This window comes from Mesoplodon densirostris, chromosome 8 (genome assembly GCF_025265405.1).
Source record: "Mesoplodon densirostris isolate mMesDen1 chromosome 8, mMesDen1 primary haplotype, whole genome shotgun sequence".
NCBI classification, from domain to species: Eukaryota; Metazoa; Chordata; class Mammalia; order Artiodactyla; family Ziphiidae; genus Mesoplodon; species Mesoplodon densirostris.
The window spans coordinates 116,508,724-116,521,139 of record NC_082668.1 but is presented as its reverse complement, the minus strand read 5'-3'; the positions used below and the strand labels follow the sequence as shown (position 1 = coordinate 116,521,139).

Sequence of the window (12,416 nt, the reverse complement as noted above, 5' to 3'; positions counted from 1 at the left end):
TGTATGGTGCATTTGTCACAACTAAGGAACCAATATTGATACATTATTATTAACTAAAGTCCATTCATGGTTCCCATTTCCATCGTTTCACCTCATGTCCTTGCTCTGTGTCAGGATCCTATCCAGGATAACCATTACATTTTCTCATCTTGTCTCCTTACGCTCTTCTTGGTTGTGGCAGATTCTGAGACTTCCCTTGTTTTTGCTGACCTTGACAGTTTTGAGGAGTCCTGGTTAGCTATTTTGGGACATTTGTCTCAGTGAGATTTGTCTGCTGTTTTTCTCATGATTAGACTGGGATAGATTTGGGGGAGGGAGGCCACAAGTTAAAGTGCCATTTTTATCACATCATATCAAGGTTGCATATTATCACTATAACTCATCATTATTTAGGTGAACCTTGACCATGTGGCTGAGGTAGTATTTGTCAGGTTTCCACTGTGAAGTGTCTCTCCCACCACCCCCTTCCATACCAGCCTCTTTGGAAGGAAGTTGCTCTGCATGGCCCATGCTTAAGGAGTGTGCAGTCGTGTTCTTCCTCCTGAGCATGCAGTATCTATGTAAATTATTTTGAATTCTTCCACATGGGAGATTGTTTGTTCTTTCCTGTTTATTTTTTCAATCATTTATATTACTATGAATGCATTGATATTTACTTTTATACTTCAGGTTATAAACCAACATAAACTACGTAATTTTGTTACTCTATTTGCTCAGCTTTGGCCATTAGGAGCCCTTTTAGTTGGCAATCTTGTCCCTCTCACACACTAATATCGTTTTTGTTTGTTTTCCTTTCCTTGCCTTGCCTGTTCTTTTCTTTTCTTTTTTTTTTCCTTTCTTTTCTTTTCTCTTCCTTCTTAGCACTTTCTTACTTTCTAGTTTTACAAGATACCTCAGACTCATCTTGTATATTTCCCTCCCACAGTCTTAGAATCAGCCATTTCTCTAAGGAACACTGGTTTTATTTAATGGACAAGGGTATTTGAAACCAAGATCTGGTTGCTAGGTGCCAGCTCACTTTTATGAGGCTTATTTAAAGTGGGATTTATTCCAGGAATGCAGTGATTGCTTGACATTAGAAAATCGAGGGGGCTTCCCTGGTGGTCCAGTGGTTAAGACTCTGTGCTCCCAATGCAGGGGGCCCAGGTTCAATCCCTGGTCAGGGAACTAGATGCCACATGCCGCAACTAAGATTCCACGTGCCACAGCTAAAGATCCCACACACAGCAACGAAGATCCCATGTGCTGCAACTGAGACCAGGCACAGCCAAATAAATAAATAAATATTAAAATAAAAAAAGAAACTCGATTAAAATAATTGACAGCAGTTATAGATTAAACACAGAACAGAGACTCAACAGATACAGAGTAAAACGTTTGATAAAATTCAATACCAATTCACAATAATTAAAAAAAAGAACAAAAGGATGTTTTCTTAAATTGATAAAAGGTGTCCATGGAAAATCTTTAGTAAAAATTATGCTTAATGGTGAGATGGTAGAAGCATTCCTTTTAAAATCCATAACCAGACCAGGATGCTGCCTGTCACTGCTGCTACTTATTTTTATACTTCTGGTCCTAACTAGCATACGATAAGTAAGTGATGTAAGGGTTGGGGGAAAAGCAGTTTGTATTATTTGCAAATAATGATTGTCTAACTAGAAACTTTAGACAAACTTTTAGAAGATTGTTGGGTATAAGATGAATATACAAAAGTTAATAGAAATCTTACATATCCATCATCAACTCTTAGGGTAGTTTTAAAAGACAGTACTTAAAATAGTTTTTTTAGGGCTTCCCTGGTGGCGCAGTGGTTGAGAATCTGCCTGCTAATGCAGGGAACACGGGTTCGAGCCCTGGTCTGGGAGGATCCCACATGCTGCGGAGCAACTAGGCCTGTGAGCCACAACTACTGAGGCTGCGCACGTCTGGAGCCTGTGCTCCGCAACAAGGGAGGCTGCGATAGTGAGAGGCCCGCGCACCGCAATGAAGAGTGGCCCCCGCTTGCCACAACTAGAGAAAGCCCTTGCACAGAAACAAAGACCCAACACAGCAAAAACAAAATAAATTAATAAACTCAAAAAAATAGTTTTTTAAAAGGCATCTAAGAATAAATCTTAAAAGGAATATGTAAGATATTGATGGAGCAATTGATAAAGAGTATAAAAGAGGAGAGATAAATTAGTGGAGAGATGGACCATATACTCTTGGAAGGGAAGACTCAGTACCATAAAGGTATCCACTTACCCTAAAGTGATTTATATATTCCATGTAATTCTAATCAGAATCCCAAAGGGGTTTTCACAGAATACAAAAAAGCTAATCTAATATTAATATTTTAAATTTAGGGGTTTTTAAATAAATTTATTTTTTAAATTTATTTATTTTTGGCTGTTTTGGGTCTTTGTTGTTGTGTGTGGGCTTTCTCTACTTGCAGCGAGCGGGGGCTACTCCTCGTCGCGGTGCGCGGGCTTCTTATTGAGGTGACTTCTCTTGTTGCAGAGCATGGGCTCTAGGTGCGGGGGCTTCAGTAGTTGTGGTGCGCAGGCTTAACAGTTGTGGCTCGTGGGCTCTAGAGCTCAGGTTCACTAGTTGTGGTGCACGGGCTTAGTTGCTCCATGGCATGTGGGATCTTCCCAGATCAGGGCTCGAACCCATGTCCCCTGCAATGGCAGGCAGATTCTTAACCACTGTGTCACCAGGGAAGTCCCCAAAATGTAGGTTTAAGTATAGATGATATGATTTTAAGGAAAGATAACACGAGGTGTTGTATCCTATCACACATGAAGATTTATCATAAAGCTAAAGCAATTAAATCTGTGTAGTGTTGGGCAGAGATATCCAAATAAACTAGGAGAACGGAATGGAGAGCCTTGAGTAGGCCACATGTAAATAGGAATCTATAATGGAAGTAGAATTACAATTCAGTGAGGAAAGAATGGACAATTTAAAAAGGCCACTGTGACAATTTATAGAGTAAATTACACAATTTCATTGCTACCAGGTACAATGCACAGAAGCAAATTTTGAACAAATCAAAAACTGAAAGCAACGTTTTAAGATTTTTAGAAGTAAATATAAGGAAATCTCCTTATAATATTGAAATAGGGGAGGATTTTATTTTAAAAAATAAAGGGAAAAAAATAAAGGAAGGAAGATAAAATGTACAAGGAATAAAGAGAAAGATTAATAAATCTTAGTACGTTAGGAATAAAAACCTTTGTTCAAAAAAAAAAAAGAAAAGAAAAAGAGATCATTAGCAAAGTGAAAAAGTGAGCTCCTGGCTTGTATAAGAGATTTGCAAGGCAAACGAATAGGAAAGTACCATGACCATAAACATTTAAATTTTTCTTGTTCATCATGAAGAACCTAGGGGTAAAACAGGAATAAAGACACAGACCCGCTTGAGAATGGACTTGAGGATATGGGGAGGGGGAAGGGTAAGCTGTGACAAAGTGAGAGAGAGGCATGGATATATATACACTACCAAACATAAAACAGATAGCTAGTGGGAAGCAGCTGCATAGCACAGGGAGATCAGCTCTGTGCTTTGTGACCGACTGGAGGGGTGGGATAGGGAGGGTGGGAGGGAGGGAGACGCAAGAGGGAAGGGATATGGGAACAGATATACATGTATAACTGATGCACTTTGTTATAAAGCAGAAACTAATACACCATTGTGAAGCAATTATACTCCAATAAAGTTGTAAAAAAATTTTTTTTTTCTTGTTCAGAAAAATGCAGAATATAGATGAAAACATCACTGGGATAACATCTCATGCCTATCTATTTTGAAGCAATTTTAGAAGTCTGAAAATGCCCGTAGGCAAGCATATGTGGAAACTGGAACTCTTCTGTATAGTTGGTAGTAGTATAACTGATGTAAACATTTAGGAAGCCCATTTCGTGTTACCTGGAAAGAAGAATGTGCAACACAGCCTGTGATCTAGGAATTCTACTTCAGTGCTTTGAACCTAGAGAAACTAACATATATGCAAAGAGACTCATGTAAAGATACGCACTTTAGCACTGTTTCTGATGATGAAAAAGTCAAAACTGTCTCAAAGTCCCGCAGGAGGAGATTAGATGAGGCAACTGACTTCTTCAAATGGTAAAATAATATGAAGCAATTAAAATGAACTATATCTGCATGTATCAACATGGACAAATCTCAAAAACACTGCATTGATTATTGATATACAAGTAGAAGAAATCTAATATGTATAGGAACAGCACACACCGAGTTGAGCATAATGAATACTTCTGTGGAGGGGGAAGGTCTTAAATTATATCCACTCATTTAATTTTTTAATGGAGCAAATATCATAAAATGTTTTAAAAATTTGGATAAAGTTAAGTGACATCTTGTATTTCTGAAATATTCTCTGAATTTTTAAAATATTTTTTACTAACAATATTAAGTAAGTGTAAATGAAAATTTTGAAATTAAAAAATAAATATAGGGGTAAGGGTGTAAGAGATACAAACTACGAAGTATAAAATAAGCTACAAGGATATGTTGTTCAACACAGGGAATATAGTCAACATTTTATAATAACTACAAATAAGGTATAACCTTTAACAATGTGAGTCACTATATTGTACACCTGTAACTTATATAATATTGTACAGCAACTATACTTGAGTAAAAAAAGGAAAGTTAACTATGTGAGGTGATGGATATGTTCATTATCTTGATCTTGTATAATGTATCAAATGTAAATATATATATCAAATCATCACACTGTACAGTTTAAGTAGATATCAGTTGTTCCTCAGTAAAGTTAAAAAATTACAAAAATAAAAAATAAATCAAATCTGTAATACCATCAGAAGAGAAGATAGGAGAAATTAGAAGAAAATATTAGATTTCTCAGAGGAAACTATTAGAAAATATAAGTTGTTTTTATGATCAGGGCATAGTTAAGTCATGTCTCCACATGACACGAGGGCCATAAACTGTGAAGGGAAAAATGGAGAATAGATAACTAAAAAGCCTTTACTTCTGTTGAGCAAAAGTTACATAAACTGAGATAGTAAATTAAGCATCCTTTTTTTTATTGCAACAAACATGATAGAAAGACATAAAATTCTAGGAATTGCCAGAATTGTAGGTAAAAACATAGCTATGTTTTAAAAGTTGGATCAGTCTAGAGCCTCTAAGATTTTCCTAGGATTCTTTCAAGTAGAAATAGTGTTCCTGAAGAGAGTATTCTTAATCACCAGTACGAGTTCACCTCTTGCTAACCTCAAGTCTAGTCCACGGAAGATTTAGGTTAAAATATACACCTTCCTTTTATTGCAAGTCAGATACTAGAGATGAGAGACACTATTCTACCAGGAAACTTGGAAACTATTCAGAATTTGTTCCAGTTTCAAATAAGGTGGGAGTTTTGGTAGACTGCTTAATTACTTAGGCACAAAGAGTTCCATAGTCCTTCACGTGGCTGGAATGGCCTTCTTTGCCTCTGTGTTTTGTGTTTGAAAAGGGGACAGGGGCCTTCCCTGGTGGCGCAGTGAATCCGCCTGCCAATGCAAGGGACACGGGTTCGAGCCCTGGTCCTGGAAGATCCCACATGCTGCGGAGCAGCTAAGCCTGTGCGCCACAACTATTGAGCCTGCGCTCTAGAGCCCGCATGCCACAACTACTGAAGCCCATGCTCCACAACAAGAGAAGCCACCACAATGAGAGGCCCGTGCACCGCAATGAAGAGTAGCCTCCACTCGCCGCAACTAGAGAAAACCCGTGCATAGCAACAAAGACCCAATGCACCCCAAAATAAATAAAAATAAAATAATTTAAAAAAAAATTTTTAAAAGAAAAGAAAAGAGGACAGGGAGGCGTAGGACACCATGAAGCAAGGCCCTTCCCCTTCTTGTACTTAAAAAATTTGAAGTGAAACTTACATACAGTGAAACACATATAATTGTCCAATTTGATGAGTTTACAAAGATGTATTCCCCTGTGAAACCAACACTCCAAATAGGAATACTGAAAATATAGAATATTTTTATTATCACAGAAAATTCCTTCTTAACCCTTCTCAGTCATCCCCCACCCCAACTCTTGCAGAAACAACCATTGATACACCTCAGATATTTCATGTATTAGTTGCATGTTCCTGAATTTTATATATATGCTGTCATACAGTATATATTCTTTTGAGTCTGGCTTCTTTCCTTCAGTATAATGTTTTTGAGATCCCTCATGTATTGTGTGTTTCAGTGGGTTTTCCTTGTGTTCTGAGGTTTTTTATAATAGTCGAATGGTGTTTCATTGTATAAATATATCACAATTTGTTTATCCAGTTTCCTTTCGACAGATATATGGATTGTTTCAATTTGGTTTATTACAAATAAGGCAGCTGTGAAATTCTTGTACAATTCTTCTTATGGACCTGTCAGTCCATTATTAGATACATGATTTGCAAATGCTTTCTCCCATTCTGTTAGGTTCTTTCACTTTCTTCGTGGACAGTGCCCTTTAAAACACAAAGGTTTTGATTTTGAAGAAGTCTCTTTTTTTCTTTTGTCACTTCTGGTGTCGTATCTAAGAAGGTTTTGCCTAACCCAAGGCCATGAAGATTTTCTTCTAAGAGCTAGTTCTAGCTCTTACATTTAAGTCTGTGATCCATTTTGAGGTTTTTTTGTTGTTGTTGGTATGTGTTGTTTGAGAAGGGGGTCCAACTTAATTCTTTTGCACGTGGCTATCCAGCTGTCATATCACCATTTGTTGAAAAAATTATTCTTTCCCCCATTGAATTGTTTTGCACCCTTGTTGAAAATCATTTGACATGAATGTGGAGATTCGTTTTGGGCTTTTGGTTCTTTTTTCTTTTTGATGTTTTTAATAACAGCTTTATTGACATATAATTCACATACCATAACATTCACCCTTTTAAAGTGGACAATTCAGTGTTTTTAGTAGATTCAAAGAGTTGTGCAAACATCATCCCTGCCTGACTTTTTCAAAAAGTTTTATTGGAGTAAGTATAGTTGATTTACCATGTTGTGTTAGTTTCAGGTGTCATCCCCAAAAGAAACCCTATACCCATTAGCATGGACTTTCAGTTCTATTCCATTGATCTATATGTCTGTCCTTCTTGCCAGTACAATGCTGTCTGGATTACTGGAGTAATCAAGTAACACAAGAGCTACTGTGCAGTAAGTTTTGAAATTGGGAATTGTGTATCTTCCAACCTCATTCTTCTTTTTCAAGATTGCTTTGACTATTCTAGGAATTCTGCATTTTGATATGAATTTTAGGGTCAATTTGTTAACTTTTTGTAAAAAAACAACAAAAAAAAGGCCGGCTGAGATTTTAATAGGGGTTCCATTAAACTGGTTAGGTTAGTTTTGCTGGTTATGGACTTCATATGAATGAATCTGAAGTGCATACTCTTTCACGTCTAAATTCAGAGTATGTTTTTGAGATTCATTTATGTCTTTGTATGTATTAATAGTTCATTACTTTACATTGCTGAGTACTAGTTCATTGTGTGAATACACATACTTTATCCTCCTGTTGTAAACTTTTGGGTGGTTTCTAGTTTTTATCTATTATGAATTAAGCTACTGTCAACATTTATGTGCAAGTCATTATTATGGGCATATGCTTTTATTTTTCTTGAATAAATACATAGGAGTGGAATTGTTGGATCTTATGATAAATGTATGTTTAACTTTATAAGAAATGGCCATTGTGTTTTCCAAAGTAGCTGCTTTATTTTACACTTCCACCCAGTGATATATGAGAATTTTGGTCAATTGACATCCTTGCCAATATTTAGAACTGTTAGTCTTTTAAATTTTAGCCCTTGTAATGGATATGTGATGGTATCTTTATTTTTTTATTGAAGTATAGTTGATTTACAATATTATATTAGTGTCAGGTGTACAACATAGTGAATCAATATTTTATGGATTATACACCATTTAAAGTTACTATAAAATAATGGCTGTGGGACTTCCCTGGTGGTCTAGTGGTAAAGAATCCGCCTTCCAATGCAGGGGACGTGGGTTCGATGCCTTGTCAGGGAACTAAGATCCCACATGCTATGGGGCAACTAAGCCCGGGCGCCTCAACTAGAGAGCCTGCGTGCCGTAAACTACAGAACCCAGCACTCTGGAGTCCGCACACCACAACTAGACAGAGAAAAACCCACACGCCACAACTAGAGAGAAATCCGCGTGCTGCAATTAGAGAGGAGCCCTCATGCTGCAACAAAGAGCCCGCATGCCACAACTAAGACCTGACACAGCCAAAAAATAAAAATAAATTAATTAGTTAAAAAATAAATCAAATAAAGTAAAATAATGGCTGAATTTCCCTGTGTTGTATATCCTTGTTGCTTATTTACTTTATACATAGTAGTTTGTATCTCTTAATCCCATACCCTATCTTGCCCTTCCCTCATCCACTCTCCCCACTAGTAATCACTAGTTTGTTCTCTATATCTGTCTGTTTCTGTTTTGTTATTACATTTGTTTGTTTGTTTTTAGATTGCACATATAAGTGACATACAGAATTTTTCTTTGTCTGATTTAGTTCAGTTAGCATAATACTCTCTAGGTTCATCCACATTGTCGCAAGTGGCAGAATTACATTATTTTTTATGGCTGAGTAATATTCCATTGTGTATATATATACCACATCTTCTTCATCCATTCATCCATCAGTGGACCCTTAGGTTGCTTCCACATCTTGGTTATTGTAAATAATGCTGCTGTAAACATTGAGGTGCATGTAACTTATTTAATTAGTGTTTTCATTTTCTTTGGATACATGCCAAGGAATGGGATGGCTGGATCATATGGTAGTTCTATTTTTTTTTTGAGGGACCTCCATACTGTTTTCCATAGTGGCTGCACCAGTTTACATTCCCACTGGTAGTGTACAGTGATTTCCCAAAGGAAGAAGTAAATTGTCACTATTTGCAGATGACATGATACTATATGTAGAAAACCCTAAAGTCTCCACCAAAAAACTATTATAACATATAAATGAATTCAGTAAAGTTGCAGGATACAAAATTAATATACATAAATCTGTTGCTTTTCTATACACAATTAACTGTCAGAAAGAAAAAGCAAGAAAACAGTCCTGTTTAAAATCACATCAAAAAGAATAAAATATTATACCTAGGAATAAATTTAACCTAAGAGGTGAAAGACTCATTATGATTTAATCTTCGTTTCCTTGACGATGAAAGATGTTGAGCACTTTTCATCTACCTATTGTTCATTTATGGCTATTAAATTCTTTTGTCTATTTGAGAGAAGTAACTAGTTTTCCTATTGAGTTGCATTATATATTTTTAACAAAAGTCTCTCATCAAAATATGTGTTGCAGATTTTTTCCATTCTTGGTTTGCCTTTTCATTTTGAATAATGTTGTCTTTTGATAAGCAGAGACATTTTAATATTGATGAAATTGTATTGTTTTTCACAATTAGTGCTTTCTGTGTTCTAAATATCTTTGCCTACCCTATGTTGACAACAATATTATTTTGACTCGTCCTCTAGAAGCTTTTTTTTTTCCATGATTTTTTTTAACATCTTTATTGGAGTATAATTGTTTTACAATGGTGTGTTAGTTTCTGCTTTATAACAAAATGAATCAGTTATACATATACATATGTTCCCATATCTCTACCCTCTTGTGTCTCCCTCCCTCCCACGCTCCCTATCCCACCTCTCTAGGGGGTCACAAACCACCTAGCTCATCTCCCTGTGCTATGCGGCTGCTTCCCACTAGCTATCTATTTTACGTTTGCTAGTGTATATATGTCCATGCCACTCTCTCACTTTGTCACAGCTTACCCTTCCCCCTCCCCGTATCCACAAGTCCATTCTCTAGTAGGTCTGTGTCTTTATTCCCATCTTACACCTAGGTTCTTCATGACCTTTTGTTTTTTTCTTCTTAGATTTCATATATATGTATTAGCATATGGTATTTGTTTTTCTCTTTCTGACTTACTTCACTCTGTATGACAGACTCTAGGTCCATCCACCTCACTACAAATAACTCAATTTCATTTCTTTTTATAGCTGAATAATGTTCCATTGTATGTATGTGCCACATCTTTATCCAATCATCTGTTGATGGACACTTAGGCTGCTTCCATGTCCTGGCTATTGTAAATAGAGCTGCAATGAACATTTTGGTACATGACTCTTTTTAAATTATGGTTTTCTCAGGGTATATGCCCAGTAGTGGGATTCCTGGGTCGTATGGTACTTCTATTTGTAGTTTTTTAAGGAACCTCCATACTGTTCTCCATAGTGTCTGTATCAATTTAAATTCCCACCAACAATGCAAGAGTGTTCCCTTTTCTCCACACCCTCTTCAGCATTTATTGTTTCTAGATTTTTTGATGATGGCCATTCTGACCGGTGTGAGATGATATCTCATTGTAGTTTTGATTCGCATTTCTCTAATGATTAATGATGTTGAGCATTCTTTAATGTGCTTGTTGGCAATCTATATATCTTCTTTGGAGAAATGTCTATTTAGATATTCTGCCCATTTTTGGATTGGGTTGTTTGTTTTTTTGTTATTGAGCTGCATGAGCTGCTTGTAAATTTTGGAGGTTTATCCTTTGTCAGTTGCTTCATTTGCAAATATTTTCTCCCATTCTGAGGGTTGTCTTTTGGTCTTGTTTATGGTTTCCTTTGCTGTGCAAAAGCTTTGAAGTTTCATTAGGTCCCATGTGTTTATTTTTGTCTTTATTTCCATTTCTCTAGGAGGTGGGTCAAAAAGGATCTTGCTGTGATTTATGTCATAGAGTGTTCTGCCTATGTTTTCCTCTAAGAGTTTGATAGTGTCTGGCCTTACATTTAGGTCTTTAACCCATTTTGAGTTTATTTTTGTATATGGTGTTAGGGAGTGTTCTAATTTCATACTTTCACATGTACCTGTCCAGTTTTCCCAGCACCACTTATTGAAGAGGCTGTCTTTTCTCCACTGTATTTTGTTGCCTCCTTTATCAAAGATAAGGTGACCATATGTGCGTGCGTTTATCTCTGGGCTTTCCATCCTGTTCCATTGATCTATATTTGTGTTTTTGTGCCAGTACCATACTGTCTTGATTACTGTAGCTTTGTAGTATAGTCTGAAGTCAGGGAGCCTGATTCCTCCGGCTCCATTTTTCATTCTCAAGATTGCTTTGGCTATTTGGGGTCTTTTGTATTTCCATACAAATTGTGAAATTTTTTGTTCTAGTTCTGTGAAAAATGCCAGTGGTAGTTTGATAGGGATTGCATTGAATCTGTAGATTGCTTTGGGTAGTAGAGTCATTTTCACAATGTTGATCCTTCCACTCCAAGAACATGATATATCTCTCCATCTATTTGTATCATCTTTAATTTCTTTCATCAGTGTCTTATAATTTTCTGCATACAGGGCTTTGTCTCCTTAGGTAGGTTTATTCCTAGATATTTTATTCTTTTTGTTGCAATGGTAAATGGAAGTGTTTTCTTAATTTCACTTTCAGATTTTTCATCATTAGTGTATAAGAATGCCAGAGATTTCTGTGCATTAATTTTGTATCCTGCTACTTTACCAAATTCATTGATTAGCTCTAGTAGTTTTCTGGTAGCATCTTTAGGATTCTCTATGTATAGTATCATGTCATCTGCAAACAGTGACAGCTTTACTTCTTCTATTCCGATTTGGATTCCTTTTATTTCTTTCTCTTCTCAGATTGCTGTGGCTAAAACTTCCAAAACTATGTTGAATAAGAGTGGTGAGAGTAGGCAACCTTGTCTTGTTCCTGATCTTAGTGGAAATGGTTTCAATTTTTCACCATTGAGAATGTTGTTGGCTGTGGGTTTGTCATGTATGGCCTTTATTATGTTGAGGTAAGTTCCCTCTCTGCCCACTTTCTGGAGGGTTTTTATCATAAATGGGTGTTGAATTTTGTCAAAAGCTTTTTCTGCATCTATGAGATGGTCATATGTTTTTTTCCTTCAATTTGTTAATATGGTGTATCATGTTGATTGATTTCCATATATTGAAGAATCCTTGCATTCCTGGGATAAACCCCACTCGATCATGGTGTATGATCCTTTTACTGTGCTATTGGATTCTATTTGCTAGTATATTGTTGAGGATTTTTTCATCTATGTTCATCACTGATTTTGGAATGTAGTTTTCTCTTTTTGTGACATCTTTGTCTGGTTTTGGTATCTGGGTGATGGTGGCCTCATAGAATGAGTTTGGGAGTGTTCCTCCCTCAGCTATATTTTGGAAGAGTTTGAGAAGGATAGGTGTTAGGTCTTCTCTAAATGTTTGATAGAATTTGCCTGTGAAGCCATCTGGTCCTGGGCTTTTGTTTGTTGGAAGATTTTTAATCACAGTTTCAATTTCAGTGCTTGTGATTGGTCTGTTCATATTTTCTATTTATTTCTGGTTC

The 12,416-nt window shown here is 36.4% G+C and overlaps 1 protein-coding gene and 1 non-coding gene across 3 annotated transcripts in view; both read left to right on the top strand.

Annotated features, from left to right (window-relative positions):
* NCKAP5 (NCK associated protein 5) overlaps positions 1–12,416 on the top strand; it is a 991,644-nt gene that overhangs the window by 413,285 nt on the left and 565,943 nt on the right. The window lies entirely within an intron of this gene.
* On the top strand, positions 1,095–1,167 carry TRNAG-CCC (transfer RNA glycine (anticodon CCC)). Its single transcript has one exon. It is a non-coding gene; the product is annotated as a tRNA-Gly (tRNA).